The sequence below is a fragment of the Cavia porcellus genome, unplaced genomic scaffold (genome assembly GCF_034190915.1).
Source record: "Cavia porcellus strain 051 isolate PalLab524CR breed Dunkin Hartley unplaced genomic scaffold, mCavPor4.1 scaffold_14, whole genome shotgun sequence".
Classification (NCBI taxonomy): Eukaryota; Metazoa; Chordata; class Mammalia; order Rodentia; family Caviidae; genus Cavia; species Cavia porcellus.
This window is the reverse complement of record NW_026947497.1, coordinates 18,272,139-18,278,138: the sequence shown is the minus strand read 5'-3', so window position 1 is coordinate 18,278,138 and position 6,000 is coordinate 18,272,139. Positions and strand designations below refer to the sequence as shown.

Genomic DNA, 6,000 nt, shown 5'->3' with positions numbered 1-6,000 from the left:
ACCAACCCTAAGCTCCTATTGTTACTAGGCTTTTAGGCTGTTCTCGGCTTCCAGGTTTACCTGGCGATAGTGTGCACCTCATCTGGGATTCTACTGTGTCACTGGGGTCTTCTAAGCCCTTTCAAGTTCTTCTGGATTGGGGAAGTCCTTGTTGGAGCTCTTCTCAACCTACTGGTGTTTTCTGTATTGGAGAAGAAGTTACACTCTTTACACTCTTGCTAGGCTCATCAAAGCTCTATAGCTTGGAGGGAGGGTTCATCGCTGCTCGTGCTGACACACTAACATCCTCTATTTGAGGGAGAAACTCACAACAGTGTCACAGGCACTTTGAGGACCTCTGTGTGGGTGAGGAGTTGCTGAAGCTTCCACCAGCCCACCAGGATTCTGTAGGTGGTAGATGGAGTCACTGATGGTCCCTGAGCTGCTGAGGTCTCTGGAGTAAGGGGCAGTAGTGTCCAATGCTCTCTCCATCCAGTGACCTCTGGAGTGGAGGAGGAGTGGTAACCTGTATTCCTGCCACCCCCAAGGTTTCTGGGGTAAAAGGGGAGGTGCTGCTGCTGATCCTTCCCATTGCAGGTGTCTGCAGGATGGAGGGGAAGGTCTCCAGTGCTTTGCTGTAGAAAGTAGAGAATGGAGAGCAAATTATCTTGAATCTTGCATATTCAAGATTTAACTAAGAAATAGAGTATTTTATGTAATTTTGTTTGATTTTATTTTCTGGTTTTAGGCTACCTTTAAATCCTAAAACTTATGTAATGCTTTCTAAATGGAGGGTTAGCACTGTACCTGTACTGTTCTCAGAGACCCTAGAGGGGAATGTAATTACCTAATTATTTATGTGCCATCTGTGGATACTTCTGGGGTTGGCTGGCTGTGGAAAGTTGTTAGCATGGGCTTGACCTCCCTGATGTCTGGCCATGTATGCAGGCCCCCAACTCTTACACACAACCTCTGTTTGTGAGCCTCAGGTCAGCCCATGACTCACTAGTCTGTGTAGTCATATTGTTGCTGAGGAAATGATGGAATGGTTGGGAAAAATACCTATCACAGTTTCCATGACTTCATTTTAAGGTCCTAGTGAATTTGTTCCACTAAAATGATTGGACGTTTACTACTAAATAGAGTGACTGATGGAAGATATTTTAAGGATCTGATGGTATTTGTTCATAGCAAGCATTAATTGTCAAAGTTTCCCATTCAGTGTCAAAATCTCACCATATTTTTCCCTTTCTTCTAACTCCTAGTCAGTATAATAAGACATCATTCATGAATCATCAACAACCAAAGAGCTTCAAAGCTAAATTGAAAATTTGGACTTATATCTGCAATAGACAAACCTTCATGGTTTTGAAAACAAAGTGGATGATAACTAAAAAGTTGTCAAGCAAAAACCCATCTATCAATCTTCTTCACTAAGCATTCTTAGCCAATTATTTATTTATTTTAAATCCATTTTATTTCAAGGATTTTTTTAAATAAAAAGAGAAATTTAAAAGTATTTCTAGGTGGAGGGAAAATGCTTTAGTATTCATAATTAGTCCACTAAAAATTCAAGGTATGCAAGTAGTGGTTATGATAATGATTACAGCATGTAATGTTTGAAGAACACCTTATGAAAATATGGAGTTATGGATATTTTACAGTATTATATCTGTTGTGACCCTTAAGCTTCATTGTAGTACCATGATTAGCTTGGAGCCACCCACGAGATGAGTGTGTCTGGGTGGATGATGGAGGTTTGTCCTTGGGCACTGTACCTGGTCCATGGCCCATTCTGTGCTGGTATTCTTACCCTGCTCTGCTTCCTGGTCCCATGGACTAAGCAGCTTTGCTTTGCCATACTCTGCTTCCGTGATGTTCTTGCCTCGGGGCCAGCCAGTCCTGTACCGAACCCCCTGAGATTGTGAGCACAATTAAACCTCTTATTTATGGCACTGTGTGCTAACAATGAGAAATCTGACTAAATAGGTCTGGGGTAAAAACTAGCATCCTTAGGTCATTACTAATAAATAAATCATGTGTGTGTGTATGCACATGTTTCCCTAACTGTGAGATATGTCTTGTAGTTATCTCACATGAAAACCATGATTACATTTTAGAAATAATTATAGTGTGAGTAGTCTTACATTTTCTATTTAAAACAAGAAATCCAGCATTGCCTTTGCCCAACTAGATCATTATCCATGCCATTGCTTATTGATACAGTCTCACAGATAAATAACCTCTTGACTTTCTTTTTTTATTTTTATATTTTGGTATCAAGAATTGACCTCAAGACCTTGCACTTGCCATGCAGGCATTGCGCTGCTGAGTTATATCCCTGGCCCTAACACCTCAACTTTAATTATCATAATGCTTTTGGTGTCTTAAAAAATATCTACACACAGAATTCTCTCAAAATTTTTACTTTGCTCATTTTTGGATTCTGTATAATGGAGTTGTACCACAAGTTTTCTTTTGAATTTTCTCTTTTCTGAATGCATTTGTGAGACTGAGCCTTGCTATTGCATGGAGTTAATGCTCATTTCTCATTACTAGTAATATTCCTTTTTATACATATGCCATGATTTATTATCTACTTAACTGTTAATGACTTTGGGGTTTTTCCAGTCTGGGCTCTTTTGAATAATAATATTATCAACAATTTTGAACAAGCATTGGGGGGAACTTATGCAAGTATTTTCCTAGAGCATCAGTTTTCAAATTTTAGCATCAGTGTCACTTGGAGAGCTTACTTAAACAAAAATGGCTAAATCTTTTCTCAGGACTTTTGACTCAGTAGATCTGGGGTGGAGCCTGAGTATCGATATTTCTAACAAATTAATAGACTGGTACTGGTGTTGATAGTCTGAGACACAAAATGAGATTCTCATTGGTTTATTTAACAAAGAGGGAATGTGCAGGGTCACAGAAGAGAAAAATCTTCAATCTCATAAAATAATCCCAGATTTCCAGTATGGTTAAACCAATTTCTATTCCATTAGCAGAGAAAAAAAAATGGAATTGAAGACATCTTAGATTTGTCAGCCTTCTTATTTTTGTTAACAGGGTGAGTATGTAATCATATTTTATCATGTTTATAATTTTCATTTTTGGTGTTAATAAGGTTAAGTACAGTGTAATATTATTGGTCACTTAATCAATTCATTTTTTTGATAGCCCTACTTTATTTTTTTATTGGTTTTCCACTGTGTCGCTTGTGTTTCCTTTCTTGTTCTGTAAGAATTATTTATTTTGAATAATAGTTTTTGTTAGTTACAAATATTTCTGATATCATCTTTACCTCTTTGGTTGATGCTTTCACATTTTATGATATACTTTCATAACTTGAAGATTTTGTTTGGTACCAGAGATTGAACTCCTGGCCTCCCTCTTGCCAGGTAGTACTTGTGCCGCTGATCTGAATCCCTGGATTTAGTTTTAATTTTAATGTTATAGTTTTATGAATTTTTTATGATTCGTGAGTCCTTTTTGTGTGTTAAGAAATCTTTCCTCTTCTAGACTGAGGATTGTTCTTTTCTGTTGTATTTTTGGTTCTTTGTAGTTTTGCTTAAAATTAAAATTAATTCCAGTTTTTCATTTTTCTTATCATAAAGATAACCAATTAGTGAGCATAATTAAAAGCCATGCTTTTGTGTATATATGTACAGTGGCAACTCTATCATGTAACAACCGACCTTATACTTCTGGATGTGTTCCTGGGGTCTCTATTCTGTCAGGTGCTCTAATTTTATGTCCTTTTTCCAGTATCACAAGGTAGTCAGTACTATAGCTCGGGATTTGGCAAATACTTTTCTCTAAAAATCGATATAGCAAATATTTTAGGCTAGATGGGTTTTACAGGCCATATACACTGTCTTCTTTTATTTTTAACAACTCTTTAAAAGTATATTTAGCCAATCTTAGCTCAAGTGTGTATTATGTGCTAAAATAGCCTGTGGGCCAGACTTGGCTTGTGGCCAAACTTGGCTGAACTTGGCTGTTGTGATTTATATTTACAAGGCTCCTGAGGCCTGGGGAACTCATAGATGGGACTTTAGGATTATGTTTAGATCATGAGCCATGATGCTCATTAGTGGATTAGTCTACTGCTGAGTTTCTAGCTAAATGTGGCATTGGGAAGGACAACTTGAGAGGAAGAGACCAGTCATTGGGGCATGGCCTGGAAAGGTGTGTCTCTCTCCCTCCTCTCTCCCCCTCTCTCTCTCTCTCTCTCTCTCTCTCTCTCTCTCTCTCTGCTTCCCGATGCCATGCTATGAACTCTTCCCCTTGTGCCATACCCCTTTTCCATGCCACTCTGACTTGGAGCCAGCTGACCATGGACTGAAACCTCTGCAAACTGTGAATCCGAATAAACTTTACCTCCTTAGAGTTGTGGATGTGGATAATGTTTCTCAGACATGAGAAAGTAACTAAGACATCACCTAAAACTTCACTGAAATTTTTTATATCTGTATTATATAGCCATTGCAAAATTACTTTTAAAATATACATGTTAATTTTTTCCATAAATCTCTGAGTCACACAAGGAAGGTTCTACCAGAGGTTTGGGTAGATAATTCCACTCATTTTGTTGGATCTCTGTCATATGATTATATATAGTAATTGATATTAGGTTGTTAGGAATAGCATGCAGTGACACAATCAATCTCATATTCCAGTAGACTATCCAAAGTTTGCAGTCACAGAAGCGGAAGGCAGAAAGTCTTTTGAGGTCAAGGCTCAGACTGGCAATTCCATTGCATTCTACGGAGTAAAGTGAATTACAAATCCAGCCCAGATTCAAGGGATGAGGATATAGATGTTACTTCTTGATGAAGAAATTTGCAAAGTCATATCAAAAAAATGAGAATACATTCCAATTGGTTTCCAGCACATGTGGTAGAGAAAATAAAATTCTATTTTGTTCATTTTTATGAAATAGTAACATATTTCATAACATGAAATATGAATAGCTATTTGCTACACAAAAAGAGGAGGAAAATTATTTGAGTAGATGGAAAAGCATTTTCAAGATACTCAAGTGTAAAAGGACTTCTCCTATGTTTGAAATGCGAGGCAATTCTCTAGGTGAAGCCAAGTGTTCAAGGACTCCAAACCAAAAGTGAAGGTAGTTTGAAGCTGATTTTTCATGACTTTTTCCTTTAAAGTATAGGTAATCTTAAGGCTTATTTTTGATGATTTAATCAAACAATGTAATCAAATGTATATTTCATAAAGTTCTTCAGAGTGAAGCAAGATGATGGAGAAGTTAGCTAGTCGAACCTTACAAGAAATAATCAGGTGAGAAATAATAGACTGTCAGATATGAGAGATGTGTACATTTTCTTGAACAAGAACAGATGCTATTAGCAGTAAAATTTACACCAGGATAGATGGTGTGAATGGAGAAAAACCTGGGATGGAAAATCAATGAGCTCAGTTTTGAACAGTGAGTGTAGCGTATTGAGGCTTCACCTGGTGGTTGCTGTTTGGGTATATTAACATTTATAAGACAGTCTGATGAATGTATATAGATTGCTTGGTACAAATGATATCCTTCTCTCTGATAAATCAACTGAGAAAACCTAATAACAGTCATTTTTGGGGAATAACAACATTACTTCTTAGTGGGATACATTATTATTAACTCACTGTTAAAAACTTTTGTGTCTTAAAAGCCTTATTGTGATTGGAATGCCAATGTATTACACAGTCAGATGCATGCTTGTCAAATGTTAATGTGCTCCGTGTAAGGTGGAGATGAGGACAATTCTGTCTGTGTAGTTTCCAGACCATGTTGATGTGCTGGCTTGGGAGCCATAGTTTGAGTAGCACATTTATAAAGAACATTCATAATTCATGGTGTCTTAAAAGGAGTGACATTACTATTGTCCCTAGTAGATAGTATCTAAATCTGAAAAACTTACACAAATAAAATGCCTTTTTAAAAAAAATCCCATACTTTAATAACATAGATTACACTTCGAATTACAACCTAGGGATTTTGCACTGAGTTAC

General features: G+C 37.1%; 1 pseudogene; it reads right to left on the bottom strand.

Annotated features, from left to right (window-relative positions):
• Window positions 1-305: 305 nt before the first annotated feature.
• The window catches only part of LOC100720647 (kinesin-like protein KIF2A), a 53,546-nt pseudogene continuing 47,851 nt past the window's right edge, over window positions 306-6,000 (bottom strand).